Raw genomic sequence first — 12767 nt, forward strand, 5'->3', positions numbered from 1 at the left:
CCACCCGCGGGCTCAGGCAATCCACTCACCTCAGCCTCCCAAAGGCGCGGGATTACAGGCTGAGCCATCGAACCTGGCATGTCCTTTAATTCTTAGGATGCCTCAGCCTTTCCACAAACACTGTTGGGTGCTGGGCACCATAGCAGGTGTTGGAGTTACAATATTCAACAAATTGTGGTCCCTGCCCTTTAAGTGAAAAGGGTTAGAAAATCAGCAGGGAAGCTCTCTGAGTTCAATGTGATGTTGTCTCAACACGAGCAGACACCAGCCAAGGTGGTCCCTACCACGTCTACTGTGGCTGCATGGAGGGCCGGTTTCTGCCGGGCAGTGGTGTTGGGCCAGGTGACACTGGTGCCACTTCTCCCTGTGGCCCCGCAGCCCCTTCCCAGAGAGGGAGGTGGGCTGGCCGGAGGAAGGAGACTCTTTCCCTCAAGAGTTCACAGTTGGAAGCAGAGAGAGAATCAGGCACCTGGGAGTGGGGGCAGAAACTGATAAAAGTGGTCAAGAGAGAGTGAGGAAGTCGATGGAAGGAGGCGGGGGGGCCACGCCCAAGCGAAGGTACAAGTACGTGTAATATGAGCAGATGGAAGCCAAGAGGCACTGAAGACGAGGAGTGGAACATGAGGAAGCCAGCTGGGGTAGGAGGAGAGGATGCAGAGGGGATGCTCGGACGTGTGCACGCCCCAGGCAGCCACCTCCTGGCGCTCGATCACAGCCCTTTTTATGATGAATATCGTTTTCATCAATACTTGTAGCATTTCTGATTAGTTCCTTTATAATATTCTTGGATGTTACATCCAGGGGTGCATACATTTTAAAGCTCCCGAGACAGGTCTGTGTCTTAATTATCTGGAAGATAGTACTAATTTCCATCTCCTTCAGTTTTATATGGGAGGGTCTATTCTTTTTTTTACCTTTTCCTTTTTTTGAGTTGGAGTCTCACTCTGTCACCCAGGCTAGAGTGCAGTGGCACGCTCACAGCCACCCCAGAGTCGACCTGCTGGGCTCCGGCTATCCTTCCGCCTCAGCCTTCCAAGGAGCTGGAACTACAGGCACGTGGTATTATGGCTGGCTATTTTCTTTTTTTTTATTGTGGAGACGAGGTCTTGCCAAGTTGCCCAGGCTGGTCTTGAACCTGCAGGACAAGGCAATCCACTCGCCTTGGCCTCCCAAGCTGCTGGGGTCACAGACTGAGCCACCAAGTCCGGTCAGGGAGGGTCTATTTCAACACCTGGTCTCAACACCAAGTGTCAGTCAGTTAAATCGGGGAAAGGTCACAGTTAGCATTTTAATTTTAATTTTAATTTTTTGAGTTGGAGTCACACTCTGTCACCCAGACTGGAGTGCAGTGGCTGCTCCCGGCCACTGCAGCCTCGACCTGCTGGGCTCCGGCGATCCTTCCGCCTCAGCCTTCCGAGTAGCTGGAATTACAGGCATGCGCTACCACGCCCGGCTGATTTTTTTGATTTATTGTAGAGATGAGGTCTCACCAAGTTGCCCAGGCGGGTCTTGAACCCGCGGGCTCAGGCAATCCACTCACCTCGGCCTCCCAAGGCGCAGGATTAAGGCTGAGCCACCGAGCCTGGCCATTTTAATGTTTTTGTTTCCACATTTTTCATGTTATGGGACATTTGTATTATTTTTGCGCATGAATTGAGCTTGTTCATGTCTTTTGTCCATTTGTCTGTTGGGTCATTTATATTTTCCTTATTGATTTATAATTATTTGTAAAAATAATTTATAATAAATCAATAAGATTTGTTTAACAAGACCGATGCTCACTGACATATTTAGTAACTACTCCCCTATCTTGTTGCTTGCCTTTTAATTCTCCTTTGGGGTACAAGGGTTTTAGTTTTATATTTTTAAATATATTGATATTTTCCTTTGTAACTTTTTCAAAGGTTTCCTTTTTGCTGGAAAAAATCTTTTCTGCTTTTTATATCAGGAAAATACTTGACTCTGGTGGGGTTTTTTACCCCCCCTACTTTCAGAAGCTGTTTTACATTTAATTCTTCTGTTCACTTAGGTTTATTTGAATCTTTATGAACAAGATAAAAAAAGAAGATTGTGTGATCCTACTCTAAACAACCCTAACCTGCATCAGTGCTTGCTCCCCAGCCGAATCAACCTTCAACGGCTCCCGGGAGCCAACTCCATGAGCTGAGCACACGCAAACCATGACATACGGGAGGGGGCATGTGTGAGTGGGTGGAGGGGCTGCTACCATGTGCTCTGCATGGAACTGTCTCTTACAGGTGGCAGCTACAACTCCTGAGGCTCCACCCCCCCTCAGCTTGAGGAGGAGCAGAGCCCTTGGCTCCCAGCTAAGTCCACCAATGTCTAAGGGGACAACACTAAGACGCCCTGCGCCCCTCGGCCCCGGCAGCTTCCCGACTGCCTCGCTTTCAAAACCACCTCATTAAGTTTCTCAGCAACACTTTTGGGCGTTGGGGAGAAATTTTTCTTTTCTTTTCTAGTTTGGACTTATTTAGAACCCAAGGCAACGCCAGTTTTACGTTTTTGTAGGGTCTCGTTCCAAGTGCAATGGTGAAGTGGACACTGTGTGGTAGGACGCCGGACTTGAACCTGTGGGCTCAGGCAATCCCCTTGCCTCAGCCTCCCAAAGTGCTGGGATTATGGACTGAGCCACCGATCCTGAGTGGCGGTCATGCAACAGCAAGTTTCCGAGGACAGTGCTAGGCAGGTCACTTTCAAGTGACCACGCTCCAGTCTTGGCATCTCAACGACTTCAAGGACAGGGAGAGTCCACGAATCAATATCCGATTCTTGGGACATGATGGGTATGCGTCTGCCAGGGCTGCTGTAACGCAGCACCACAAGCTGGGTAGCTTGAGTGGCAGACACTTGCTATCCACAGTTCTAGAGGCCAGACATCCAAGGCCCAGGTCTAGGGAGGACCTAGCTTCTGGGTGTGCAGGCACTCTGGACATTCCCTGGCTTGTGGAAACACAACTGCCACCTCTGTCTTCGTCTTCACATGGCATTCTTCCTCTGTGTCCAAACCACCCCTTCTTATAAGCATATTGGTCACGCTGGGGTAGGGCTCACCCTAGTGACCTCATGGTAACTCAATACCTCTGCTAAGACTCTATCTCAAAATAAGGTGACATTTGAGGTACTGGGGGTTAGGACTTCAACATATGAATTTTGGGGGGAACACAATTCATCCCAAAACAGATAAGTAATATGGTAATTATTGTGTCAATTACTCTGATGTAATAAATAGAATATAAGTATCTTGACCAGGTGTGGTGGCTCACGCCTGTAATCTCAGCACTTAGGAAGGCTGAGGTGGGAGGATTACTTGAACTCAGGAGTTCAAGACCAGCCTGGGCAACATAGTGAAACCTTGTCTCTACAAACAAACAACAACAACAACAAAACAAAAATTAGCTGGGCATGGTGACACGCACCTGTAGTCCCAGATACTCAGAAGGTTGAGGAGGAAGGATTGCCTGAGCCCAGGAGGTTTAGGCTGCAGGGAGCCTTGATCATGCCACTGCACTCTAGCCTGGGCACTGGAGTGAGACTCTGGCTCAAAACACGAAAGAAAGAAAGAAAAATAAAAGAATATGGCTAGCATAGCAGGCAAACTGGGATTCAACCCTGACTCTTATTAGACCTGGAACATTGAGAGATATCCCTGAACCTGTTTTTTCAACTATAAAAAAGAAATGTTTTATGATTCAGATTTATCCATCAATTCAATAAATGGCTGCCCTCTAAGGGGTCAGCTATATGTAAAATGCCAGTATGTTATACACATTCAGTAGTGTTATTTCTCTTTCCTTTTATGTGTTTATATTATTAAATTACTCTGGGGGATGATATTGCTAACCCAAGTATTAGTAAATAAAATTAAAATGTAATAGGTTTTTCTTAAATGGTTTTAACTAATCCTGTTTCAGGATGTGTTTCTATGTTTATGACATGGCCACTTAAATTTTGGACCATATTCAGATTGATTGATTCAGATTTGGTACCATATTTCTCTTGTAGAGAAATGAGTTTGAAACTCCTGGAATCTTTCACCATTTAATGATGCTACAAACTTTCAAAGAGAGAGATATATATAAAAGCCTGAACATGAGACTGTAACTATAATTGGCACATGTGAATGTATCTTTACTTTTTGGAATACACAATCTACAAGTAAAAAATCATGAATCACCACTTTAGGAGAATTTATAATATTTCACTGTTCACTACATTTGATGCTTTATTGCCTGGACCATGCTTCCTACAACAACACTGCATTGAAAAGAAGTATCTTGGTTGACACTCCGTCGTGGGCTGAGAAGTATGTCAGGGAGAAAACTCCTTGTCAGATGCCTCTCTGATCTCCTCTGGCCTTTCCCAGGAGCAGGGTATCATGGTCTCCCTGTAAGAAGCATCTTAGGAGACTCTCAAAGGCAGTGGATTTTAAACTTTTAGAAATTATTAATTTTCACAGTGGAGTGCTCTTTTGCAAGTGAATCAAACACACATCTCCATATTTCTGGCAATACAGGATAGCAATTCTGTAGTTAGAGCGGGTTGCATCCCAGAGATTTCTGTAGACCCTCAGGGCTCATAGCTTGAAAGCCAGTGTGTTAGAACTTGGTCTACAGAGGAAATGAAGGCATCCTGTGGTGCAGGTCTTCTGCACTCTACCTGATATCAGAGAGTCAGAATCACAGTAGATATATCTCAAGAAAGAGGAAGGGAAGCATATTGGTACACAAGTCCTGTGATTCACCTGGAATCTCTAGTAGGCAATGATTTTTCATGACCGCAAACGGGTCTCTCTTCCAGTAGGAGGGGGGTTTAGTTTTAGGAACTGACTGTAGGTCACACATGCCATTTCTCCAGGGATCACTCCCTGATCACACACACTGTGCTGCGAGCACCAGGTTTTACTTCCATTGACACCTATTGTTGAGCCAATATTACATTTGGATAATAATTGCCAGTTTTGCTTATTCATTGAATGCTCCAGTATGAAAACTCATCGAGGACAGGGACTGTGTCTTTTTCAGTTGTATATCCACAGTGCCTAGTTTAGTTGCTGACTAATAATCATCATCACAATAATGTTGCTATTTTAAAAACAACTACATTTGGTAAACATTTATTAAGTGCCAGTGTTCTAAGTGGTCCCTGTATAGTATCATATTTAATCCTCCCACAACCCAATGAAGTAGAATCTCCTACCAGCACAACATTCAATGGATGAGAAAATGGCGGCCCAGGGAGGTGGGGTGTCTTGCTCTGAGGTCACACAGCCAAGAATCAGGAGAGCTGGGTTCAAATCTGCCTGCTTCTCTTACATGCTATGTTGCATAGTTCAACAGTACTTTTTAGAGACTCTGCATATGCCAGACACTGTTCTGAGCACTGAGAATATATATGGTGATCAAAAAAGAGTCATAGTTCTGCAGAATTCACACAGTGAGATGCCCTCCAAATATGTGCACAGTAAATGCGCGAATTAAAAAATATTTCTATTTTTACTCCCATTTTGCAGGTGAGGTGACCGAGTCTCGGGGAGGCAATGCTTTCAAGGCAATACAGCTAACCCTCAGCAGAACCTGGTTCCAAGTCAATTCTGTAACCTGTGACTCCTTGCCTTCAAGTCACTCTAAACTATCTCAAGAAATTCACGTTACTGGATGAGCTCTGTTTTCATAAGAGTCTCAGGGATAGAGATTTCATAGCCTCTGCCTTACTCCTTACCAGACTTTTGCATATGCTAAACCTGCTTCTTCCTGCTTGATGTTCTGCGGCCTGCAACTTCCTTCCAGTAACTTTTAACACATGTGCTAACTCAGCCTGAGCGCTAGATGTATGGATGAAGGCTGTGGTATGTTGTGTACTGGAAAACATAGTAAGACATGGTAAGCCTGTGTCTACTTGCCCTGTTTTGGCTTTTCAACAAGGCTCCCATCTTGAGGGACACAGAAATAAAGCTACACTATTCGTTCAGCTTGTTTGATTCTCAGATGTGCTACAGAGGCTGGTGCCAAGATCTGGTCACACTTGGAGTGTGAGTGTGGAGATGTGTCTACTCCAAGAGCCAGCACAGAACTGACACACAGAGCTGTGTGCACATCCTGTCCACCTGCCTCCCAGCAGCCTACACCAGAAGCCGCTGATTCACTTGCCACAAATTCTCCATAGGGTCAGGGCTTCCAGTCACTGGGCTCAATGCATATCTTACACCTGAAAATTTGCTGTTTTAGTAGGTGTGAAGTAAATTAAGTCCCACAGGAATTAGAGAGCAGTTTCATCAGCTGGCAGAAGCTGAGGATGGAAGCAAGTGAATAAAACTGCAGTTTTCACCATGATCCAACATATGTATATTGTTTACTTGACGGTTACAGGGAGACCAAAAATAATCACTGGCTCACCGTGAGTCAGAGCATATACCGCATGCCAAGCATGTACTCCAGATGTGGAGGTGAGAAACAGAGGCCCTGTCCTCCGAACACGCGTGGTCGAGTGGAATTCCAAAGGAGGCCACTGTGCACTTTCCACGGCATCATGGTCGGAGGCGCCATCTCTGATTGCTTGCTCTCAGTTCACGATTTTCCTCTTTGCTTCTGATACTGTTTCCACTGGGATTCATCTTGGTAGTCACATTGTAGAGGCATACTACTCCTTCAAGCAGCTCAGCCTGCTGTCTCACACAACTACGTTCTAATGAGGTTTGAAAGAAAACATGTGGCCCTTCAGAGGCCATCTCATATATGAGGGCTTCGCCCCTCCCATGGCTGCCTTCCATCCTCTGAATGAAGAGCCCTCAGGGTGGGAGAAGAACCAAGGGCCGCCAGGTGCCCGTGGCTGCGATCGGTCTGCCTGTTTGGTTATAATGAACATGTTCACGGAGGAAATTATTTTCAGGAAAGTGATTGCGAATGAAGATGGAAATCCATCTATAAGGATAGTAACCATGAGGATTAATTTGAAGGCATTTTTGACATTTAGCATAGAACCTTCTTTCCAGAAAGTTTAAGGTCCTACATTTTCATAGTGTGCCCAGTCTGAACCAAAACTCTATATCGTTCAGAATAGATCATAAAAGAAAAAAATGATCGCACAAAATTATTTTCCTCCTACTAGGGCTATCTGCTCCTGCAATTTTTATTACTTCACGATATCAACAGGGAAACGATGATTCAGCGAGTCCTTTCCTGTCACACATTCAGAATCACTCCACAGTTGCTCGGTGCTGGCCTTTCCACCCTCGAACAGCATTTCTGCATGAGAACTGTATTTTTCATTATTTAGAGTTTTCTGTAATTTTTACTGGTGATATGAATATTTAATAACATCATACCCCAGAGGCATCTTTGTGCAACTTTAAAACATATATGCTTTGCTGCTTTTTACAACTTTCACCTTTCATTCTCTTATTCTTCTAGACCTCTGAATATAAGAGAATCTCTATGCTTTTTAGCGAGGACTTTCGATCCCTGCTTCAGAATTGGCACTCATGGCTAGCTTTCCTCTGGCAACGGAAATCCCTGCTCCCTATACACTGATCCTAATTACTTCATCAAAGAGGTAGACCTAACTATGGTCACTGCATAAGAAAAGGGATTAGTAGAACTCTGCCTTAGGGCCTTAAGGGGAATGTTGCACATACATGTAAGTTCTTATTTGTGGACTTCCATGTAAAAACAAAGTTTCCTTAGAAATTCATAGAAACACATGGTAGTTTTTATGACACACAACAGGAGATTCCCTGAGGGTCCTATTCCTTAATATCTGGGGAGGGTATTATGGTTTGAATGTGGTTTGTGCCCACCAAAACTCCTGTTGAAATCTGATCCCCAATGTGGCATGTTGGGAGGGGGGGCCTAGTGGGAGGTGTTTGAGTCATGGAGGTGGATCCCTCATGAAGAGATCAGTGCTCTCCTGCAGGGGTGAGTGAGTTCTAGCTCTCCAGGGAATGGATTAGTTGCCCTGAAAGTGGGAAAAGGTTGTTAAAAAGAGTCTGGTTTCCTTGGTTTCCCTCTCTTGCTTCCTCTCTTACCCTGTGATCTCTTTGCAGGTGCTGACTTCGCTTTCCACTATGAGTGGGAGCAGCCTGTGGCCCTCACCAGACACAGCTGCCCAATCTTAGACTTGCCAGCCACCAGAATCATGAGCAAATAAAGCTCTTTTCTTGATAAATTACTCAGCCTCGGGCATCCTGTTACAGCAACACAAAATGAACTAAGGCAGGGGTCTTCAAAACCCAAGACAATCTATTTGATGTGTGGAAGGAGGCTTTGGTGTGCTTGCTGTAAGATGTTTTAGCTGATAAACCCAATGTTCCCTAAAGGTCAAGTTTCCAGTGATTTTTGTCATGCAATTCATGTACAAATGCAAAAATCACGCATCCCACTTGAAGGGGCCATCCCATTTGTAGGGCACACTACAAATGCACAGTGAATGTGTAGGAACCATTTTTGGATGACTGATAAAAGAGTTGGTTGCTGGTCACTTAATTGCTGCTCCAGCTCCCAATTAACATTTGAAAAATAAATTCCCCACCTACCTTTGACAACTAGGAGAAGCTGGAATTGGTCTTATCATTAAAAGGAAGGAGAGTCCAGTAGAGCTGTCACTTTGCTCCGTAAGTCATAGCTATTTCTCATCTTTCATCTTGCTTACTTTTCTCAAGGCCATTTATTTTCTTCTAATGCCTCCCTTCTCCTTATCCTTTTTTGCTCTTAATATCTCTAGGGGACACCAAAGAAGTCATTTGTTTCTGTGTTCATTAAAAATAGGTTTTGGCTCTGCCTTCATGTCCAGTTCTCACTGTAAACTGAAAGCAAGGGTACGGCTGTGGGTGTAGGCCCAAACTTGGAGGCTTCTACTTATGTGGACACTCTTCCTGTTTTTCCTCGGAATGGGGAGAGTCGCCGAGCCAGCACTGACATGCTGTGACTGCGTGCAGTCCCCGACCTCATTGTCTACTGTCTCAAGATTAAATGTGCCAATATTCCCTCCAAGTTGCTATTGTTCACATGTTACCAGAGAGTAACTTTCCAGTGTCTAAAAGAAGTGCCACTGATTTTATTGCCATTTGTTTCTTTGTTCAGTAGAGAATATGAATTGTAGGAATTCAATTTTCCCTTCTATTTTCCCTTCTATACAAAAAGACTGTATTTACTCTTGAAAATACATTCTAACTCCAAGTGTTCTTTGTGTATTTGACTTTAGGAAACCCCAGTAGCTTCCCATGAACCACCTTCCACCTCTCTATTTTATTGCCCATTGGCCAATTTTACCTTGTTTTTGTATACCATCAACTCAAAGACCCAGCATACTAGGGACACAAATGTGGAGTCAACATGGTTAGTCTTACTTTGAAGTCATGCAATCCCCCTGCTAATTCTTAGGTAACTTTATGGCGTCAGAAGAAATTTTCCTTCTGTAAGAAAGCTTTAGGGACTTTTGGAAAGGAATTCAGAATCGAGGTCCCTTCTGTTTCTGAACCAATTCACTGAACAGTCTCCAACACAAAGGGAAACTAATTCCCCCACCTGAATTGAGACATTATTTTGAAACAGATTATCCAATAATCGTGCTGACTAATTTTCATAGTTCAATAAGTAGGAAGGCAAAGTACATTATTTGTTAATGTACATGCTGAATCCGTTCCAAAATTTCTAATAATCAAAGTCCAGATGGGACAAGGAGACACAAAAAGATTGTTTAACAATTTCCCAAACCAAAGTGACCTGTAACACACAAAATATGCTTCCATTATGTGCAACCGACGCTTTCTTTGTCAAGAATAATGAACTACAGCAGAATAGCTTAATGTACAACTCCACAGCTGATAAGCTTTCCGCAGAAGAGAAAGAGGACATTTCCTAAAAAGCGCTGCAGCCACTGCTTGCCTGGAGGAGCCCTTCATGGCTATCACTGTTGATAGTAGCAATACAAAGCTAATTGGTTTATAATGAAGCAGCAGAAAATACTGATGATGAGATTGGCGTATGTGAAGGGAGAATTGAAAAGCTATTCACAGTCCTCACAAAAACGACTCTCAGAAATGTAACTTAATCTCGATATTGTATTCATCAATGACAAATCTGTTCACTACACTCATTCCCCGGGTGACTCATCAAATCGCACCTCTGTGTTCGTGACTCTCCAACGTTGTAGCCAGTTCTGATTTCTCTCTTAAGCACGAGCCCCAAGAATCCACCTTCGCCTTTGACGCGTGCACTTACAGAGCTAGCAGACCTCTCCAACTCAGTGTGCCCGGAACAAACCCTTGGATTTCCCTCAGCCCCTCTTCCTTTCCCGGTGTCCATTATTGGTGCCACCATCTGCCCGCATTCACGACCTGGAAATTGTTCTCTACTTTGTCTTCCTCCTGACAACCTCTCAACAAGTTCTGTTGCTTTACTGTGAAAACGTATCTCAAATCCAAGCATACACCACCAGCTTCATCAACACCATCGCCTCCAGGCCTCATCGTCTTACTAGTCTGCTAGACAACTCTTGCCCTTCTACTCTCTGTTTTCACACAGGCGACCAGGGAGCTTCCTAAAATCCTCTGATGGCGTCCCTGGGTCTCACAGTAAAACTGAAACTCCTTTCCCTGCCCTACAAGGCCCTTTGCGGACCCAGGCCTCCTCTCTTTCCCTTGCTTCACTTCCCAGACCTCTCGCCAATCTTTGAAAAACCCAATTCCAGTATCGCCTAGAGGTATGTAAACTTGCCACTGCCGCTCCTGGACCTGCTGGCCCTCAGATCTTTTTTTTTTTTTTGAGTTGGAGTCTCACTCTGTCGCCCAGACTGGAGTGTAGTGGCCGCTCCCGGCCACCGCAGCCTTCCCCTGCTGGGCTCCGGCGATCCTTCCGCCTCAGCCTTCCAAGTAGCGGGAACTACAGGTGTGCACTACCACACCCGGCTAATTTTTGATTTATTGTAGAGATGAGGTCTCGCTGAGTTGCCCGGGCGAGTCTTGAACCTGCAGGCTAAGGCAATCCACTCGCCTCGGCCTCCCAAAGTGCTGGGATGACAGGCTGAGCCACTGAGCCTGGCCTGCCCTCAGATCTTTGGGTGGCTTGCTGTCTCCCTTACTTCGGTGATTTCCCTTCCTCAGAGAGAGCTTCCTTTGACTACTCCTACACAATTCCTCCCCTCCTGGCTCCAAAGTCCTCTCGAACCCTCTAATGCCTTTCCCTGCTTTAATTCATGACACTCATTTCAACAGAAATCGACATCATATATTTAATGTTTTTTCACATTGTATTTCTTCTTCCCACCCCCCCCAAGAATGTAAGCTCCATGAGGCCAGGACCATTGTCTTGTTCATTGCTGTGTTCTCAATGTCTAGAACAGTGTCTAGCACATAATAGATAGTCAATACGTATTTGTCGAATGAGCTAATGATTGAATGATTTCTCTGTCTAAAATTTTCTATGACTTTCCATTACCTAAATAACTAAAGCTTACATGTCATAGTCTTCCTCAGCCAAGGCCTTCCTCAGCTAATGCTCCTCACAGCTCTTCTTCATGCTCCCTTTTCAGCCACAACTTCTGAGGCATGAATCACCCTGCATTATCACGTCCCAACAACTGATGGGCAGTAGTGAAACCGTCTTTGCCTGGGTGCCTGCCTCTCTTCTCTTTTTGGCAACCACAACTCATCGGTCACATTCAGCTCTTGTGTCACCTTCTCTTCAGATTCCTTCCACCAAGTCAATTCCTCCCTTCAAAATTTGTTATTCTATCCACTTTAACAAATAACCACATTCGGTTATTCCTTACATTAGGTTATTTACATATCTGTCTTCTTTGGCAGAATGTGAGTCGCACTGTGGTAGCATACCTTTTTCATTTTCATTGCTACCACATACATTTTTCATTTTGTGTCCCTAGCATCTACACCAGTGACTGACATACGGCAGACATTGAAATTTCATAAATCGATAGGCTTATTTCAAAAGAGTCATTAATTCTCTTCAACCCGCCTCTACCACCCTCTTTAGATGTTACATATAATGCATTTTGTCCTGTAGATGCTTCTGAATGACTTAAAAATAATATGGTGTGAGAATACCAACATAAGCTTATTAGAGCTAATCAACAAGTTTAGCAAGATTGCCTGACACAAGATCAGTATGTTAGTTGTATTTTTCTATATCAAAAACGAACAATTTGAAAGTAAAATTAAGAAAAATATTCCTTATACAATAGCATCAAGAACAAAATACTTAGTAACAGACTAAACAAAAATGCAAGACTTTCATATTGAAAACTATACAACATGATTGCAAGAAGTTAGAGAAAACCTAAATAAATGGAAAGACAACTTGTATTTATGTACCAGAAAACTTAGTATTGTTAAGATGGCAATACTCCCCTAAATTGACTTGCAGATTCAGTGTAATCCATATCAAAAGCTCAGCTGTCTTTATTTGTAGAAATTGATGAGCTGATTCTAAAATACTTTTTTCATTTTGTGTCCCTAGCATCTACACCAGTGACTGACATACGGCAGACATTGAAATTTCATAAATCGATAGGCTTATTTCAAAAGAGTCATTAATTCTCTTCAACCCGCCTCCACCACCCTCTTTAGATGTTACATATAATGCATTTTGTCCTGTAGATGCTTCTGAATGACTTAAAAATAATATGGTGTGAGAAGTACTTCCAGAATGGCAGAGTAAGGGCTTCTGAAAGTCCACTTCTCTGTAAAAGGAAAGAACATTGGCAAAATTTGTCAAAATCAACTTTTTTCAGAACGT

The 12767-nt window shown here is 43.9% G+C and overlaps 1 protein-coding gene across 1 annotated transcript in view; it reads right to left on the reverse strand.

Moving 5' to 3' along the window:
* Nucleotides 1-12767, reverse strand: part of LOC103258307 (ankyrin repeat and sterile alpha motif domain-containing protein 1B) — a 552345-nt gene that overhangs the window by 130492 nt on the left and 409086 nt on the right. The window lies entirely within an intron of this gene.

Source organism: Carlito syrichta, unplaced genomic scaffold (assembly GCF_000164805.1).
Source record: "Carlito syrichta isolate Samal-C Ts95f unplaced genomic scaffold, Tarsius_syrichta-2.0.1 Scaffold302059, whole genome shotgun sequence".
NCBI lineage: Eukaryota > Metazoa > Chordata > Mammalia > Primates > Tarsiidae > Carlito > Carlito syrichta.